This window comes from Falco biarmicus, chromosome 6 (assembly GCF_023638135.1).
Source record: "Falco biarmicus isolate bFalBia1 chromosome 6, bFalBia1.pri, whole genome shotgun sequence".
NCBI lineage: Eukaryota > Metazoa > Chordata > Aves > Falconiformes > Falconidae > Falco > Falco biarmicus.
In genome coordinates, this window is record NC_079293.1 from 52,421,657 (window position 1) to 52,440,677 (window position 19,021).

The window sequence follows — 19,021 nt, forward strand, 5'->3', positions numbered from 1 at the left end:
GAGGTATTTGTCTTTTTTGGCAATGCAGCCTGCTTTCCGAAGGGCCCTCGGCAAAGTGCAGCCCTGCTGCTAGATGATGTAAAACTGGACTTTCAGTCCGACCCAAGTATAATAATAACAACGCTGAGGAGCTAGGGCACAAGGACACACTCCCTAGCAAAATGAGGGTTTTCCCTATGCCTTGATGGGCTCAGATGGCTTTCATTCCACTGTCCAAAAGCCCAGCCTGTCCTTCCTCAGCAGCTCAACATGAAGAAGCACCGTGAGGTTTCTGATGCAAACGAGCCTGTCCACAACATTTCACAAACCAGGGAGCGATGTAATTCCTGATTCATGCATTGTACACCATGAATGTGTTGTCCTTTATTAAATTATTAACACCTCAAATGTCCCCTAAAATCCAGTAGCAATTTTGAGGTTAAAATAATGTCAGTGATTTAAGCCAGGAAGTATCACAGGAACAGCTAAACCTAATTACCCAGGATTTGGAGCGGTTCCGCTGCCAGCTACTAGACTCCAGACTTTGCGCTAGACTCCTTCATGGTGCAATAGGTATCCACAACATACAGTAAAATTTACCTGACCAAGCTCTTCACCTTCCACATCACAGAGTGCTTCTGATGATGCTATAGAGAAGTTTTTTATTTACAGTACCCACCAATTCATTAATTCCTTAAAGTTGTGTTTTATTGAACATCGAATGTTTTCTATCTAGCAAATAAAAAAATCAGTGCAACAATTACCTTGAACAATGCTGTGATACAGTTCATTTGGATAATTTTAAGCTGTCACCACGTGCTAAAAAGAGCCAAATGACCACATTTAAAGTAGAAACAATCCTAAATTACAGTTAATGTAGTTTTTGCAACAGCATTGCTCGGAGAAGTGACTGTACATTTATGGAAGTTTATTAAAGGGTTTATCTTTATTTTAAAAATGCTCAAATTGAAAATGTCCACATTTGCTTATACCCATATTTCTTGGGAATATTTCAGATTCTTCAGCTACTGTGCATTCAGGCTCTTTACAAAATCCACAAAAGTCTAAAGCAAGTCACAAATTCTATATAACACCTCAATATATGTAATATCTCAGAAGAGGGTTTGCTGTAGAAATAGCCTGTAAACTGGGGCTGGATTGAGCAGACAGAGTGAAGGTAAATAAAACAAATGAAATGTGTCATTTGCCACAGTGGATACTTTAAGTGTGCATTTGTTCATTTTTAATTATACAGATAGTGGAAATTATGCCATTCAGCAGAGACAAATTAGGCTTCAGATGGAAAGCATAATTCAGGTCAAGTAAGTAGCTGAAGGAAAAAAATGATATAATTAAATGTTGCCATTTGCATTCTTAAGACTTGGGTCCACAGGAGCTGGATTGAGATCCTACCCAGGCAGTACCAAAACATAAATTTTTTCCTGAAGTTCTGTGGGAAAGGTTTTCAGATTCCTCCAGAAGCTGTGGAAGTCTCCATTTCAATGTCCTCCTGCACAGCACTGCAGGCTGTTTAACACTTGGAACACTGCAAAATACCAATGTCCTATTCTGGGGAAAGTAAGCACATTTATAGAAATATTCAAGACAGAATCTTCTGGTTTCTTTCTGCTGACAAAATCAGTGTTATGACAATCATTAAAACTTCAGTGTTGAAAACAATTTCCAATAAATGAATCATTCCTGAACATAAAATAGTGTTAACCCAAACAGTAAATATATGCAAGGAAATAATTATGTAAAGATTATTGTCAAAAAGTATTTTGTTTTAAAAAGATTTTTTTATTGCTATTTTATACTTGCCGTCAATCTTACACAGAAATACAATATATTGTCTATTCAGAATGACAAGGTCTGATGTGTATTTTTTAAGTTAGTTGCAAAATACCGGTTGCCATTAACAGGCTAATAACAGTAGCTTCCTTTCTATTCAGCATTTTACACCAAGTTCACCCTTCCGACAAATGCCATTAAATACCAATTGCCACAGCCTCTCTGGAATTGCCCAGAGAGCTGCAGCCTGCGCCCGCAGCTTGCTCAGCATCAGTTCTACATTCTGGTTCGATCCTTTGCTAAACAAACTCAATATGCATTTGTCTGGTGGCTTAGGGTATTGTTAGGGATCAAATACATCACCCTGGAAATAAGAATGCTCGAGACAAAAAGAGAAGTAGCAACTAGGACAGCAGTGGTACCATAAATGTCTTGTTTGATACTTCGGCATGGTCTAAATATCTGGATTGTAAATGATAATGCAGAGAAGGGACAGGGGATAGCAAAGCATTGCGCGGCAGACATGACTATGCTCTCCCTGCCCAGGGAAAATCATCCCATCTCTGAAATACACACAAGATTTCTTTACAAAACTGAAACAGATTCATGTGCACTTGAGTCATTATTAGTCACTGAAACTGTAAGGTAATAATTTAATAGGCTTTTAATACTGTTGCTTACAGCTAGAATACTTTTTTACCTCTCTGCCAACTGCGCCGTTGTAAATTACTTATTTTAATGTTGGCTTGTTACATAGCATGTTGTCTTGTTAAATGGCATGCTAAAAATACAAAATACCAATTGAGACTGGTGCATGAAATGCTTTGTGTTTTAATCTCTCTTAACTATTGCAGCATTTGCGAAATTTTCTGCGCAACAGTAGCGGAAAAAAGGATGGCAGTTTAAAAATAAAATTAAATTCTTCGAGTGAACCACACCGTTCACCGTTCATGGTTTACAACCTGAGGCCAATACTTTTCCCGGTCGCTGTGCTCTGTCAATCTCTGTCCCTTTTTGCACTCTCCATTTGACAGAGAACCGCTTTTCCTCCCCATTGCGCCCCCCCCCCCCCCCCCCCCGCATCCCCCTCCCCCGCCCTGCGGCAGCGCGTCCCCGCGGGCCCCTCGCGCCCGCCGCAGCCCCGTCCCCTCGGCGGCCCCGCGCGCCTCGCGGGAGCACGCGCCGCCGTGCAGGAGCGGATCGGGGATCACCCGCTCGCTTTTCCAACGGATTAGCGCTTGGCTTTTACACCGCTCCCTAAAGCATAGAGGTATTCCTCCAGTGTCTGGCCAAACACGTTAATATCTGCTCTCCCAACCATACTGACGCTCGAGCACGTCGTCTAACGCAAATGTAGGAAGACGGGTCACTTATTTGTTAGCAAAGGGGACAAAAGGCTCCCGGGCCGCTCACGAAAGCGCCCTTGGTGGTGCAGGGGCCGGGGCCCGGCGCGGGCAGCCACCGCCCCCCCGGCCCGCCGCCCCCGGCCCGCCGCCCCCCGGCCCGCCGCCCCCGGCCCGGCCGCTGTGTTGCAGTGCCTCCAAGCGGATTTGCAGCGCTACTGCCGTGCCTGGGGGGAGCCGGGGCACCGGGGCGGTTCGGCGAGCCTGAACGAAACTTCACCGCTTACTGCCTCCTTAGGCTCGGGAGCTACTTTATGCGGTGCGTAATGACACTGGTTCTACTGACCTTACTTACCTGGTCAAAGATATGCATGCCTGCCCCAGAATCTGTAGATACAGGTTATATAGAGAGATACATGCAGATGCAGCCATAGAAGGTCTGCAAACCAGTCTCGGGCATGTTTAAGCACGTCTTTCCCTGTTGCTGGTGGCTGTGCGGGGGCTGGCCGTGGGAGGAGGGGGGCACAGGTAGGCCCAGCTGCGGGGTGGGAGAAATCCCGCAAATCCTCCATGGACTCTGCAGCAGCCAACTGCAAACTGTGTAAGAATTTGCCCCGTAAGTCATCTAGATACTTTCTTCCTGAGATTTTCCTGAAAGGGATGGCCCATGCACCATCCCCATAGATGTTACTGTGGTATCTCAGCCTTTTTCCCTGGATAATTTTGACACCAGGATCTTCCATGAATGGCATCTTTCTAGAAGATGCCCACATTTTAAAACAGAAGGGAATACCTCTCACAGCCACCCCTGAAGGTGAATTCAGGTACTTCTCCGTATCACTCACTGAATAAATTTGTTATCATAAACAAGCAGTGAGCCACCTACAGAACTTCACGGGACTTGCTGTGCTTGAAAGGGCTTCTTTGGGCACTGCCAACACAGTGTTTGTAGACAGACTGAATTTTTGGAAGCACTTATTGCTGTTCATGCAGCATGCTGGGATTTGCATAGTCTCCTAGCCCCTGGAGAAGGGCACCACTCACCTAGCAGGCATTGCCTCCATCACCATTTGTTATTGAAACGGCACACTTGTGCTAGGCAGCTGTCTGCCACCCTTTCATAGCCCATCACTCACCTCTAGTTCTGCAGAACAGAGTTTTCTAAGGGGAACATACACCTGGCAGCAGGACATCCCCCAGGGGCTGCGGCCAGCACTGCCAGCTCTTCGCTAGGAGTCCCTGCCCATCCGCTGCTGCCACCAGTGCCAAAGGTCTCTCCGAGGTGCTCGGCTCATGGGTTAAGCACAACTAAGTGGTGCATCCACTTTCTCTGTCTTTTGCCCTTGTGTGAAGCAGGTGCGAATGATTTCAAATGCCTGGAAAAATGTGATGTGGTAGCACTGTATGTACCTTCTGCATAGGTGTGAAATACACCCTGTACAAGCACCCTGTCAGGCCCAGAGTAACAGCTGTGCCGTGCAGTCCGGGTTTCTTCTGTTTTTCACTTACAGACAGGTTTCAGAAAGGATTTCAGGCACAGCCAATATCCGCCTCCACATGTCCCAAGGTAAGAGCCAGAACGTATCTCCAGTAAATTGTCAGCACCTAATAAAAAGGCTAAATCATTCCACAGAGGCTAGCTTGAGTCATTTGAAAAAGAAAACAATTCGCAGAGCCACTACTGCTCCATAGTGAGGAGCCATTATTAGACGAATCCTCAGGGGCAAACTCGGTTGCGGTTGGTCAGTCATTTAAATATTCCTATTCGGCTGCCTCCATGCTGTCCAGGACATGAAGCAAATGAAGCCTGGCTGTTACCCAGATGATCCACGATGTTGTGACCAGATGGAACTTCGCTTACAACACGTGTAGGTGCCTGCTGGACAATAAACAGGCTTTAGCTGTCTTTTGCTCTGATGAACTCAAGGGGGTTACTGGCAGGTTAAAACAATCACAGCCCCCAAAAGATTTTTTTTTTTTTTTTAATTTATACCAGATGAGCAGAACAACAACTACAGCAAAGGTTAAATGGGTGTTTATTTTTTGTATTAACACTGATTTCTGGTTTTGCCACTTAACCATGGATCAGCAAAGAAAAACAGCTCTATTTTTGCCCATATGCTTGTGTTTGTTTATTTTTTCTCTTGAAATTGTTGTGATAGCTGCAAACACAGTTTACAGTTCAACCAAAAATTATTTATAGCCTCATATCCATTCAGGGGGCGAGAGGGTGGGTATGTATGTATATGCATGACTGATACACTCCACTCCCCCACCTCCTCACTGTGTACTTCTGCATGACTGCCCATACTCCCTTCTAATAACTTTTGAATTAATTGGACAATTTCAATTAAATACCATCTGAATTCTTATAAATACCATGAAAATAAAAAGCCAGAGATAGAAGAAAGAGAAAGATTCTAGATTCTGCTGAAAGGAAAGCTGCAGTGCAGTCTCCACCCTTGTTACCCATCAGAAACTAGAGAAAGGGAGAGATGCATGGATGCACATGCACCCATACAAATTCTGACTGTTCCAGCTGTGGGAAAAGCCTTATTAGACACCAGAGAAGATGCAGATCCATGGCCAGCCAGGCTACAATGACCCTACTGTGCAGTTTCTCAGAGCACAGACATAAGAAACCTGGGAATAGAATAGAAGGACCAGGCAGAGGCCAAAGCTCATGCAGAAATCTCAGTTCTCTGCATCCTCAGGTTTTGTATTTGTTAACGAAATCTCTGGTTGTTCTCAACAACAAGAGGAGACAGAATCAAACAGCCTTTAAATGAAATTTCCCCATTCATGAGAAAGAATGCAAAAACTGATCCCAACACCCATGCTTTAAATGAAACTTTAAAGCTGTTTGATTGCCCCTCACTCAGATGTAATCACCAGTTCTAGAAGCTGAACACTGAGGGGTTGAGTGAGCATCCCCAGTCTGCTCCTGGAGAAATTCAGCTTACTTAGCTGAAACCACTGTTGAAGCTTGTGCTAATATTTCCAAGTTTTATGATGTAGGGAACACCCACCAGATCTGTTCCAGCAGCTCAGTTGCATGGAGAGTAACATCGAGATGAGAAGTAATGAACAGCTGGCAATTTTTTCAAATGCTTCAGCTGGTTCTCGAATGATTTTGTAACAACAGCCCTGAAAGAGCAGAAATTTCTGCTGCTTTCACAGGAAAAAGATGGAAAACAGGCACTGCTCAGTAGGAATCTTATTATTTTACTGTAGTTTTACACAAAGGCTATGTTGCTTTCTGGAAATGTCACATTTGTGCTGGAATGATAAGAAACAAATCACAGTCACCAGAGCACAGGAATTGGGCAGCCTATGCCTTTTAGTGAAGCTACTTTGATGTTAAATGTGTTGGGTGCCTGTATAAATTTCATTTCCACATTTTCCTGCTGTTGAACCATACTAATTCTGCTAATGTTAATTTTTCTGTTCTTCCTCAAAAAAAAGATTCTTATCCCCAAGAGCTATCATGTGTTTGTGAGGCTGAGGAAGAAGAACTTTTCAAAGAGTGACCAGTACATTCATATTTTCATTTCCTAGAGCCAAAAGGAGAAGCACAGGTCACAGGAGAAGTTTAAGCACGAGTTGTACCTTTTTTTAATTAAAAAAGTAAGACCTCGATGTGCAGACCAAACTTCTTGTTACCATGGCTAGCTGGTGCCAGAATGACACTTATGCCAGAGAAAAGCTGTGCTGTTGCGAGGGACTGTGCTAGGGTTTCCTAAGGAAGGCAGCTGTGATGGATGCCTGATCATGAAGAAGGGGGAAAAGATCTGTATTTTATTGTAGCAAATGCAGAAACTTTTAACAAAAAAAAAAAAAAGAGTAGAAACTAGCTTCTAAAACCAGAGAAATCCTGGCTTGGAAGTGTTTCCACAAACACACATCCCATGTTTAATCCACAGTGATAAACTATTCTAGACAAGTGGACATCCAGGAATAACGCTTACTGGAAATACTCTTGCCATTTGGAAGTAGAGAAAAAATTTGAAAACAGCATGTTCAGCCTTGGAGAGTAAAGAAGGCAGAGGATAAAGATATGTGGGGAAGAGATATGCAGAGATGCAGGTGCAGAGATGCAGCTGTCTCGTGGCTGTGATGCTGCTTCCTCTCTATTGGACATAGTTTTGCAGCACCAGATGCTTGAGTCAATTGAGCTGAACACTGGGCAGTGAGCGGTAAAACCACTCTGTGTGGCTGTGATGAGCACCATATCCACAGCCCATTCGTGCCAGACCTGCTTTCTGAAGCAATTTCTGTCCAGACTCCAGGACCAGCTAATGACCTCCTTCCTAGTCCTAGGTGAGCAAGACTCCACTTTCAGTTCTGGGGGTAGGAGCTGATGGTAAGGAAAGGTGATGGGAGATGTCAGGCAGGCTTTGGGAAGTTGATGGGAGCCAGTATAAACTTTGGAGGACTGAGCTTGTAGGCCAGGAGGAGGTATGGATGTTTCAGCGGATAAAGGTATTTCCCTGTTCCTCCTTGTCTCTCTCAAACCCCTCATCCTCCTGGGTTTTCTGACCCCAGGCTCTCTTTCCTGCTCTATCTCTGCAATGATATAAGTTATTCATATAAATAATTATAGTTGTTGCTTCAAAATGGATCAACTTAGAGATAAACAACACCTGAGAAGACAATTTTCAAGGTAAGCCGTAGTATTCCAAGGAGTTTTACTAGAGCAACTGACTTAAATGGACCTTCAAAAGAGGCTACTGAGCTGAATACTGGTGAAATGTTCCTGCTCCTGGCTCTGACCTTGGCTTTGTTGAGAAGATCAAGACTTCAGCCGAGGTCTGGCAAGGAAAGGGGAGTGTGCACAGATACTATTGCTCCTGATGCCCTCTCCAAGTTTTTCTCACGCTGGATACCATCTCCAAAACAAGATCTCACCTCCTGGCTGCCACCTCTTACTTGTTATCCAGGGCTTGCTACTGCCCAAGTATGTTCCAGCTTTCCTCTGACTCTTGCTTGGCTCTTGTATTTAAACAGTATATGCTGTTTATGTTTATTATGTTTAAACATAATGCTGACTAAAGTGGTTTAAGGCAGAAAAAGAAACTGACTGACTACACTAATGAATCTAGCTGAAAATCTTCAATGCTACCAGGACTGTAAGTCACTGTGCGTTCATTACTACACAGACAAGTTTAGCTACCATAATTGCTTTTGAAACATCTTTGTTGCAGGTTAGTACAGCTAAACAGGTGCACTGCAGAGTGCAGTCAGCATCAGGAAGGTAAGACCACAAGTCAGTGTTATTTCTCACATTCTGAATATCAGAAATTACTACCTGAAATAGTCATATGAAATGAGGTACTAGGAAATGGTAACTGGTTAAGCAATTGAACAGCAAATTACTTTGTGCAGTTAGAATACAGGGAAAGTTCTCGTTTCTGAACTGCAAGCATGGCTTCACTCATTAGTTCCAGATGCGGATTTAGATAATTTTAAAGCATGCATATTTAAAAATCAACCATTCAAACACTACATACAAGAAAAAATATACAGATGTGAGTTGAATCATACCTCACCAACTATGTCTGTTCTGTGTTTGGTAGCAACACTGAAAGGCAGGTTAAGTTTCATGAGTCAGGTGCTACAAACCAGTTGTAAACACTGCTACACTTCAGCAGGAGCACACTTAGGCTGTGCATCTACCTATGGTGCTTTGCATCTCATTGCATCAGATCTTTCTTAACCAACACTATTCAGCACCATTGCCAGGCTGTAACTCCCTTGTCCATGCCACAGAATGTTGTACTTTGGAAGCCACAATCCTCCCAGAGCCTGCACTTTGGCTACTTTGGGTCAGCTGTCCTGGCTGTGCTCCTTCCCAGCTTCTCGTGCGCCTCCATGCTGGCAGAGGACAGGAAACTTGAGAAGTCCTTGATTTAGAGTAAGCACTACTTAACAACAGCTACAACATCAGTGTGTCAACTTTATTGTCATACTAAATCCAAAACACAGTGCTGTACCAGCTACTAAGAAGAAAATTACCCCAACCAAACCCAGGACATATGATAGCAGAGGCCTTAAGAAGTGGAGACACAGGGTGCAGTATAGAGGAGTACAGCTGCAGGATTATAAGAGACTGGGCACAGGCCTGGCACTAGAGATCCTACAGGTACAAACAACTTACCAACAGCTAGTTAAAAAAATGCAGATCTGCACAAAACTGGTTTTAGGGCAACAAAAAGAACAAAGAAATAGTACCTAACATACATAAAAGGCACGAGATACAGTTCATTCAGATGTAACGTGGATCTGCATATCAGCAGAGAAAAATCAAGGTTTAAAAACATGTTAGCAAGCATATAAACAGGGCCTGAAGTGGATCCTTGGGTAAGGAAGCAGAAACCATCATCATGAACATCATATTCCTTTAGCAAAGGACTCCAGATGCTGACAATTTCCCATAACATGTGCTCCACCATCACCAGAGTCAAACCACCAACCCCAGGAGTCAGAGGAGCAGGGGAAGGGGGAGCAAAGCATTGGGAAGAGGGGTAGAACTAAGAAGTGTGTGTATAATGGTTTTAACTGTGTTACCATTATTGGTGTTTTTTTCTGCAAGAATGTATTCTTTCTCTTTCTGTAATAGTTACTAATAATTCTTGCATTATTATTTTATTTATACCAACAAGAGATTATTGGCTTTATACAGAAGGCAAGTTTCCCCTCTGCCCATAAACAAGACGTTGTGCATAACAAGGAAGCCCAGCATGCTTTGGTGGGACCAGGACATTTTGTCGTATATGATAGATTAACAGCGATATACAGGAGATGAGAGGCAGTTTTGGCACCCAGCACCAGCAGCAAGTGCCCAACTGAAGTGATGGGATACCTCCTTTAGAGCAGTGCCCCCCCCAACAGTCACCCCCTCTGGAGGCTGATCACACCCAGCTCCTCTCACTCCATGAGAAGAGATTTGGAGTGCAAAATCCTGTCAGGGCACTGTGTCAGGGATGAGCTGGGCCATCAATATTGCTTCAGCACAGTTCCTCCAGCTGTTCAAGGGCTGCAAATGGCATTCATAGCCCCGAGGTAACTGTGCTAGCAGAGAAAGGGTTCTCCAGCCAGCTTTCACTGAAGACCAGGTCCAGTTTATGGACTTACATCTGTGAGCAAGTACACAGTGCCTGCTGGTGCTGTGATTTCAGGGTGATTCCCTGAGTAGGGAAAGAGCTAGTGTCACCTTCTGCAGCCAGGTGTGTCAGCAGCCTCGGGGTACTAGTCTCTGTCGTAGTCAAAAATCCCCATAACCTGCTGCCTGAGACATTAAGACCTGCCTAAACAGGGTCATGTAGCCAAGTTAGTCAGGCGCTGAAGTTCTGTTAGGCAGTGATGCTGTGTAAGTTTGGTTTTCTAACAGCAAAAGAGCATCCTGAGGGACAGGCATGATTTCAAATGTTGTTAGCGTTTTGCACTGTTTCTGCAGAGCTAGCATGAGGACAAGGTCTCCCAAGCTACCTTCTCCCAGTCCTGGTCAAGGAGGCACACATCCCAGCAGGAAAAAGAGTACAAAAGGTACATTTACATAGTATGAAAGCAAGTTGCATCATGGCAGTAATCTAAACCACCTGGGACTACTTGACTGGCATCATCAAGCATCTCTCCATTGCCACAGCATCCTTCCTTGTCTCAAAAGGCAATTGCAATGTCTCTAAGAACAAACGGAAAATAAAACACACACCCCCCCTCCTCCCACCACCACCACCACTACCACCACCACCACCACCCACCCACCCCTATCACCCCCACTCCACCCACCCCTCACCCACCCCCAACAACAAACAAAAAGATTATCTCCAGCTCTTCATATCCCAAGTTAGAAACAAAACAAACCAGACCAACCACGTATGATACATTATTGCAAATAAACATGATTTTGGAAGGAAAATAACTTGCTTTGTCATCAGTTTTCCTTCCTCCTAGGAGCCGTTGGCATTCAAAGTTCAGCAGCTTGGCTCAAAAGGAGGCAGCACAACAGCAACAGCACTACCAAGGGCAAGAAATGGATTTTATGAAATCTCTGAGGGTTATTTTGTGTCTTGCATGTCCTGTAGCATGTAATGTCAGCTTATTTAGGAACAGAGGTTCTCTTCTATTTTTATAGTTCTGCAGACAACATGGAAAAAGGATTTCAAAACTATTTCAGGGAAGTGGTAGTTAAAACGTTCTGTATCATGTTGCACTCTTGCACAACCTAAGCCTTTGCATTCTCTTAGCAGCCACGGTTGGTAATTTTTGCAGACTTTTATGTACTCTTGTACAATTGAATATCCAGAGACAATAGTGATCACCTGGTCTGTCTTTGTGCACAGTGTAACCACTTCTTAATTTCTGTATTACACTTCTTAGTTCTGCATTAATCCTAAAACTTCTGTTAAGCTATGGCATATTTTCTAGAAAGATGCTTGCTTCTGATTTCATATCAAACACTCATGATCTTATCAGTTACCTGCATAATTTGTTCTGATGGGACATATTGTTAAAAACCATACAGACACCTTTTCTGCATTGCATCTGTTTACAAGGTTTCTCCTAGACTGAAGATCTATTTTCTATCAGAAACCTCATCGCATCTAAAGAGACCACAATTTGCCTTCTGTCAGACAAACCGTACTAACTGTCTTGGTTTGTTTTCTTTTTACTAGACAGAATTTCCAGATCTGAGATTATGCTTTTCCAGACACTGTAATTTTTAAGCGATCCAGGCAGCATAAATAGTCATCACATTGAAGTATCTACCCCAATTATTTCAGGTATGGTTATAACATAGCATACCTTCTACACTTGTCTGATGTTCTTCTGCTTATGCATTTCAGAGTTATATTACATACAGCTCTGACATACAGCTTCCTATGGGGAGCTTGTGAGAAGCAGCACGCTAAGTAAAACCAAATGTCCATCCAGTCCTTATCCTCACAGTGGTACTTAGGATAGGGTATGTAAATGCTCAGAATAGGATATGTGCACTCATTTAGATACAGGGCACATACAGAGAGACCCTCTCATTGACAACACAACCTAGTATCTGGCAAAGTACCTCACCAGCAAACTCAGCAGTTTTCTGCATCAATCCATTACCAGAACCATGTGATGCTAAACAGGTAGAATGTGTGACATCAACACTTCTTTTTCCCCCACAAACAATTTGACATACACGTTGTCAACTGTACTTGATTTGAAGGAAAAACAAGAAAATATTCTATATTGTTACTCTAAGCAGCATGCTGCACCTCTTCTTCACAAACATGCTGTCCTTCTGAAGTCATGGTTTGACACAGAGGAAGTGCTTTTTCAATAAATTTTTTCCCTAAATTTGAAAACTTTTTTTCCTCTTATAAAATAAAGATATACAGTCATTTGGGTACAATTTTGCTAGAAGTAGTACAAAGACCTTAATTAAATAAAAATCCTCACCACAAGCATATACCCCAAACAATAAGCTCAATGATAACACTTCCTAAATGTAAACTACATCCAGCTGATAGCCTCCACCTCTTCCCATACAAAGTTTCATTTTGACTTTGGATGGAACTGATGTAACCAAATTTAAAGAGAAGCTAGCAAGGCAAAAGGTCAGACCTGCAAAGTTCATTTTGATCTCACTGGTAGGATGGAAGACCTATGAATTTACCTACTGACTTTACTGCTCTCTTGTAGAATTGTCTTTAAGTATGTTAAGAATATTTTGTCTTACTCAAAACAGAAAGCAAGTGATATGAAGTAAAAATAAAATAGACTTCCTGTAATCCCAGCCAAACATACATTTCCCTTTAGAAGACCATATAGACGGGATCCTATTAGTCTTCCAGTCCCTGTTTTGAGAATAGAAAATGTTTCTTGAGAACATTTGTCATTAAAGTAATGACACTGCAGTCAGTCAAATGTGATGTAAAGCCCTTTGTGTTAGACTTAGCAGTCCTTCAACACTTAACTTGCAGATTTTACGTTAAAAATGCAAGTTAGTGAAGTAGCTACATCCATTTCTCCCTGCATGTGTTCTTTTAATGCAAACTTAAAGGGCAACTAGCTGTTGACAGAAATGTAATTCAGTGGTCTTTTCACTGCTTTTCAAATACAAATGTGTTTTCTTCCATAGTTACAGTATGACATATGTACTAACAATAGCACCTTTTAGTTCCTTTCATTAGAATAAGGGAAAACTAAGGAAGTGCTGGAGGATGTCATCTGTAAAAAAGTCAATTGACAAGGCCAGCAGCAGGACCAGAAATGGTTCCTAAATCTTACGCCAGTGCTTTCCTTTTTAACTCTTTGTGCTACCTCCTTTACTCTCTAAATAAGACTATTTCTTTTCTACCTAGACATATTATCAATGCTACAGCATTAGAACTCCAGCTTTTAATACTCCCTCAATCCCACATGAAGTATCGTATCTCATACAAACAGTTCTCCAGGCTCAATCTGGCAGATGCCTCTGGGGGCACAGGAGGATAATGCAGAATGCCATGTACAGATGCACTCAGTGCACAGCCGCCTTCAGCAGCAGCAGATCGCACAGCAGGGCTTACAAGTCCTTCTAAGACTAAAGGCAACAGACCACTGTAGCACTCATAGGCTTTCATGGTAATGCAGGGGGAAGCGGGGTTAACTCGTGGGGTCTGAGTGCTGAGAAAGGAGGCAGTTCTGACTTCTCTGTGCACTTGTACCTAGCTGTGCCTGGCTGGTTAGCAGAATGATCTTAAACAAATGGGTGTAGCAGCAAAGCAGCCCCAGGGAAAGAGTCACGGGTGAGGGAAAGACGCTTCAGCTGCACCGTTTCACAGACTAGCTATGTTTCCCCAACCCTGACAATCCTTAGCACAGGTACCTCCAAACAACTACAGCAGGAGATTAAACACAAACGTATTCCAGATGCTACCACCTGAGACTCTGGGATGTGAGGAAATGAAAATGGGAGTACTGTGCTTGTCATGGTGGCTGGGCTAGCTGCTCCAGCCTTGCTCCTGAAGGCCTTCCCAACTGTACCTTCACCGGAGTCAAGCCTTAGGCATCTCCCACAGGCTTACTGTAGCCGCTAATGAATGATAAAAGAGGGCCTTAAATTCCCCTTTCCCTTCCTGTAAGACACACCATGTCAAAGCAACGGGCTTTAGGAGCAGAAGGGGGAAACCACGGGGACTGGATGTGGCAGAAGCTGTGGAGGAGCTGGCGGGAGGCTGGAGGGCTCACGGAGCAGTGCTGTGCGGCCTGAACCACAACAGGGAGGAGGAAATCAAGTCAGGTGAAATGATAGCTAATGAGCAAAAGCCCTTGTAATCCTTGATATGTCTGTGCCTGTCCCGGAATGTGATCCCAAAGTCTCTGACTTTGAAGGTCCCAGTCACCAGTCACCCATTCACTTTGCAATCAGGCTCACCTAGGGATTTCCACATAAACCTTTGACACAGCTGTTCAGAGGGACTTGCCACCCACTTCTCTAGATTAAGGCATCATTTATCCTCTCAACCTAGTTACAAAGCACGCAAGACTAAAGCATGAAACCAACAAACAGATCTACAGGTCTTCTCCCTTAAATTTTCTTACCACACTGTGGCTGACATTCCTCATCTCTGGCGAAAAAAACCCACAACCAAGGCAGAAACCCCCAAACCCCCAACCAGCCACCCCCCCCCACCCCTGCCTTTACTGCCTGCAGCATTATCTCTTTTTACAGGTCATACCAGCCAGTTAGCTTTTTCACCAACACGTTTGGGCAGCTCTTGATATCCCATAAAAGTTTCTGTTCTGCACTCTTGCCTCTAGAAGAGTGTTCTAGTCAATACACTCCCAGCTGTTTTTATCTTAATTCTTCTGAAACTGTGCACCTGAGGCTGGCTGGGGCGTTACTGTGTCAGTACTGCTTGCTGGTTCTCTAGCAGTTTCTTTACAGCTCACTCGGTTGTAATTCTATTGGTCTCACTCGGTTGTAATTCTATTGGTCTGGAAGATCGTACATAAGCCTGGCAGCCACCGATCTGAAAATTAACAGGAAGTCTGACGCATTCGTGAAGCTCGTAAGGAAAAGAATGCAGACATTTTTCTCAGCCATCACAACCCACACAGAGACATGTAGCAAAATGCAGAGGACCCTCTCCCCAGCCACCCACTTCTGTTTATCCCCTAAGACATGTTCACATAGCAAAGCCTTTGTTATGGTCAGGTTGTGAGGAGCATTTTGGCTGCCATCTGGATCACTCAGTCGTGTGTTCAGAGCGAAAAAGAACAGTTACTATGTTTGTGTCATTTTTTTTTCTGCAAATACATGTTAGTCTGTATGTTGTTTTCAATCATTAAATTCTACCTGGTTGCCTCCCTTTTGGAAACAACAAATACCAAGACCACAGCTCTCAGGGCATCAGCCACAACCTCTCATTTAAATATGGGAGCAATTTAATAATCTACTTTGTGATAGATGATTAAATCTAATAATCTACTTTTTTATGCTTTGAAGCATAACAGTAGCCAACATTTGTTTTTTCAGCAGAAAGCTCAATAACTTGAAAGGTCAGCACAAAGGTTAACATTCAGGTTCTTGACTCTATTTTACAGGCAAGCCACTGATCTTTCAGAACAGCAACATACTGGAAAGGCAAAGTGTTTATCATTTTCACCTCTTGAGAAAAAAATACCTACTTCCTCCTTGTTCAAAATCCTTCAAAGACTTGGCACGAACACAGTCCTCTGGGACTAACTAAATCCCTGCCTTTAAAAATGAAGTAATTATTTCTGGTTCCCTTTTAGACCCACTCCACATTTCTGTAACCTACAGCTTTATTCATGTGTTTGTTCATATTCATTTTCAGGCACAACACAAATGCCTCACACTCCCCTTTTCAAAATTCTGGTGTATCCAGTGCCTGGGCAGTGTATCAAGGCTGGGCTGGTGAACAGCTCGGCACGTAGTAGGCTGCCAAGAAAAAAAAATAATCAGAAAAGACAGATGCATTTTTGGCTTCCATCCAGAAGCTAAAAAAGTTAACAGAAAGTAGAGGAATCATTTTGCAGCCTAAAATTGCTGATAAACTTCAGCCTTGGACCAACATACCTGCACTGAGAAAGAACAACCTTTGAAAGGGAGTCTCTTCTTGGGCATTTTTATGTCATGGTTTAATATCTGAGTGGGTTTTCATTACGTGTTTTAAATTATTAAATTTTGCTCAAAATACATAGCATTAGGAGAAAAAGAAAGTATATGTTTAGAAAATATTTTTTCTTCTTACCATGTTACTTATGTTTTGACACCAATATGAAAATAAAGACTTCAACCTTGATCCATAAAGTAAAAGCAAAGTTCACATTCACTTTATATGAACAAGATCCACTGTGTATGAAGGGCTACCTTAGGTCTTCATTGTTTATCTCATATCAGCTGTTATTTTCTGAACATATTATTCCTTTTGATTCTAACTTGGGATTTTGTTTTCCTTTAGGAGCAAAAATTGAGACTGAGCCATGGTTTCTTTTCTTGCAAAACCTAAACATTGTAAGAAATAAACAATTAGAAGAAATATCTTTTCTAATATCTTCAAGCTTTTTCCAAAGCAGTGTTCTTCCTAAAATGTTCCTGTTCTTTGATTTTTTTCCTGCCAAGTCTTTCTTCTGTTCATAGTTTGGGGTTGTTTTTTTCTAATTTTCCTTTGTGTTCCCCAAATACTTCTGAGTACTGTTTCTGCAGGGCTGTCAGCTCATAGCCTCATGTCCATTGCTACCACGTTCACAAAGCTCAGCTCCTGACTTGCGTAGTGGCCTGTGTTTGAGCAGTAGTTCCTGCTGTTTCAGTTATAAAGTGTGTACGTCCCCAATGCAGGACTGCAGTCCTGTCCACCAGCTGCAGTGAAGTTTTGCAGTCACAGTAATTAAAACACCTTCTCTCTCAGTTCTGCCTATCTTTCTGCTGAAGTACATTCTGTATCGCCAAAAAAAAAAGTGAAGAGAAAAGAAATAACAACAGATTTCAATTAGCACAAGTGCACCTATGTAGAGAGATCAAAACCCAAACAAGTTCACACATGGAGCTCCTGTAACATGCAGCCTTTTTTTATACATTTTCCTGAGCAAAACTCTTGCTGTTGACTGAGGGCCTTTGTCCTGGTTTCAGCTGGGATAGAGTCAATTTTCTTCTGAGTAGCTGGTGCAGCCCTGTGTTTTGGATTTGGTGTGAGGACAATGTTGATGGCATACTGATGGTTTTGGTTGTTGCTGGGTGATGTTTACACCAAGTCAAGGACTTTTCGGTTTCTCATTTCTCAGGCCTTGCCAGCCAGAGGGCTGGAGGGACGTAAGAAATTGAGAGGGGACACAGGTACTTAAATTACCAGCCAGGGTTAAACCACAATAGGCTCCAATCCAGACAGAAATAGGGCATCTACATCTATCCTATAGAAGGGTTTGTGAGGGCAGCACTCCCCATTCCTCGTTCCTCATGCTGAGGCTGCATCTGGCCAGGGAGAGAGGCAACCTGGCTGTGAAGGCCAGTGATGAGGCTCCTTCGGGACAAGGGGAGTCCTGGGCTCTGGTTTTTTACTGATAGCAGTGCTAACATTTATTATCCAGTTATTCACAGACCAGGCAGCAGTGTAGCAGTGCGGCAGCAATCTAGTTGGCCACCTCTTCTGGCCAGTGGTGATCAATGCTATGCCTCACATCTTTTCGATATCTGGAAACAGCACATCTCCAAGGACGCTCTTTAAACTTTCTTGTTCTCCACTGTCCTTGCTACAAATTCCAGAGTGTGTCTGAGCATCATCAGCCTCCTTCAACAGACCAAAATGCAACCTGACCAAAAGTAGCTGCATGCCAACATTCCTTCATTATTGCCAGACCCATATGGATGTTTTCATTTGCATAGAGTATCTCAGAAAAACAAAATTCTCTACAGATCAACCACACTTTCAGATCATGCCTCTTCTTTTTCTTATTTCAAATTAATTTCTGGTTCTGATTAAAGAACTGTACTGGACTAGATAAGCCAGATACTTTTCTGAGATTTAATTATCCAGCATCTCTCCAGCTGAAAGCTTGAATATTACTCTTTGTTTTCAGTGCTGTTCATCTGCACCATGAAGTTGAGTTGAGCTGAACAAACCACACAGAGGAATCAGTAGAATTCCTTCTGTGTTAACAAACTTCTGCGTTAATTAAGTGCGGGCAAAGTGGCCTACCTTTGCTGGGAACAGGGTGTTAACAACAAGAGCTGGTGAGAAACTGATCAAATTTTCTATTGGACAGTCTTAAGTAATGTTGTCGGCTGGCCCAACCTCCTGTAAATACGGGTGGCACCTGTGATAGTTTTTCTGATCTTTTTCTCCACTTCCCAGTTCTGCAAGTCCTTGCTACAACAGTTACCAACAGAAGTTGTTAAAAAGATGCAAGGACCTTGTCTTTCTTGTGTAAGCTCAGCACACATGGAATTATTCTAAAGAGCGGGCCGAAGTTATCACACAAACGATATATATTTCTACCACATATTTGCAATCTAAGACAATTGATGGAGGGGAAAAAAGCAAACTAGGATGTTGTTCCCTTTCACCCAGCTGGACTTGAAGCTTTTCTATGATAGCACTTGGCACCTCAGGCCACTCTGTTTTCTCCTTCAGTTTATACTAAAAGAGTAGCAATTGTGAAGATCACTCCATAACAACAACAATAACAAAGTTTAGTTTGGAAATGGAAAATGTAATTATTTTCTCTCTCCTGGAGTTCTGTCAATGTATACTCTGACCCTTGTGTAAGGTTAAGTGGGAGGAAAGTGTCTGGTCCTTTAAGGGCATCTGGTCAAGGACCTTCTTCAAGAAGAAAAGGAATCATACAGGGTCACAAATCTGACTGGCAAATGCTAAGGGAGGCAGTGATGGGAACCAAACCTGCTCAGTCACACTAAT

At 42.9% G+C, this 19,021-nt stretch overlaps 1 long non-coding RNA gene across 3 annotated transcripts; it reads right to left on the minus strand.

The window, feature by feature from the left end:
* Positions 1-892: 892 nt before the first annotated feature.
* On the minus strand, positions 893-10,812 carry LOC130151857 (uncharacterized). Of its 3 annotated transcripts, none has more exons than XR_008822753.1 (3): positions 10,669-10,812; positions 4,250-4,989; positions 893-1,548 (listed from the first exon to the last, which is right to left on the minus strand). It is a non-coding gene; the product is annotated as an uncharacterized LOC130151857 (long non-coding RNA). The 3 variants fall into 3 exon arrangements; XR_008822755.1 differs by lacking the exon at positions 893-1,548 and adding an exon at positions 6,143-6,260 and having other exon boundaries at positions 3,293-4,989; XR_008822754.1 differs by lacking the exon at positions 893-1,548 and adding an exon at positions 6,143-6,260 and having other exon boundaries at positions 3,293-4,992.
* Positions 10,813-19,021: the final 8,209 nt, after the last annotated feature.